Source organism: Sinocyclocheilus grahami, unplaced genomic scaffold (genome assembly GCF_001515645.1).
Source record: "Sinocyclocheilus grahami isolate Dianchi unplaced genomic scaffold, SAMN03320097.WGS_v1.1 scaffold2208.1, whole genome shotgun sequence".
Lineage (NCBI taxonomy): Eukaryota > Metazoa > Chordata > Actinopteri > Cypriniformes > Cyprinidae > Sinocyclocheilus > Sinocyclocheilus grahami.
The window spans coordinates 72,617-73,923 of NW_015507387.1; positions in this window are offsets into that span (position 1 = coordinate 72,617).

Genomic DNA, 1,307 nt, shown 5'->3' on the forward strand with positions numbered 1-1,307 from the left:
TTTAATAAATATACATCATTGTATGGAATTTATAAGAACATATAATCTGAGAATTACTATAGTATTGGAATGAATGGAATTCCTTTGAATTGTTAATTGAAAATGAATAATTGCTCAAAAACAGTCCAAATGTATGCAACCTACATATTTATTTCTAGCAAAACAACATCAAAACAACATAAATATTACTCTGAAAAAAAATCCAAACACATTAAATACATTTTACGTGAATAAACTTTAACTTTCAAATGAAAAAAGTGCTTTTCAGTAAAAAAAAAAAAAGTGCCAAATTCAGTAAATACTGTATATTTTAAATATGTTTTTTTATTACACTAATGCAACTTTATAGATAATTTAACAAAACATATTTTTGACACCTAACGGTATTTGGGTCCAAAAATGACCCGGACACGAAACATGTAACATTTAAATAGTAACATCTCTTTAAAAAATCATTGTTAAAAAAAAAAAATAAAAAATCTGTGGGAAATTATTATTTTTTTGTATCTGCAGGGCCTTAAGCATTTGCAAAGTGTTGTTCCCTTACTAAAAACTATGATTTTAAATGTTTTTTAAATTTGCATGCATCTCTTTCAGGTCAAAACAGACCCAGTTGCGTTACGAGGCTTATAAAGAGTGTTCACCCACAAAATATTAATTCTGTCATCATTTCTACTCACCCTCATGTCCTTCACACCTGCATGACCTCCTTTCTTCTCTGGAACACAAAAGAAGATGTTTTGAAAAATGTCTGAGTTTTTTGCGCACACACTCATAAAAATAAAGGTCCCAAAAGAGGTTTTCACAGCAATGCCACAGAAGATCCAGTTTTGGTTCCCCAAAGAACCTTTCAGTGAAACATTTCCTAATAGAACCATTTTTTATGGTTCTAAAGAACCTTTTAAGAACATTTCATGGTTCCATGGATGTTAAAGGTTCTTCATGGAACCATCGGTGCCAATTATTAGCTATTATCATGAATTAGCTATTATTAGAATTAGCTATTATCATGTTCTCATACACACAGCATGGAACATGTTGAAACGTTAAATGTTAGATAATCAATATCTATAATACTGTATATCAATATAGTCAACATTAGATATTGTCACGAATTCGGTCCATGGACTTCCGTTTATTCGCCCTTTCCATTACATTGACTCTCGCACAACACAAACTGTTGCATAGCACCCCGGACTACATATCCCATCATTCATTGCACGGTTTGCACACTGCACTGATTGCACGCATTGCACACAGCTGTTTCTTATCACCTCATTCACTATATAACACCCACTCAAACTGCC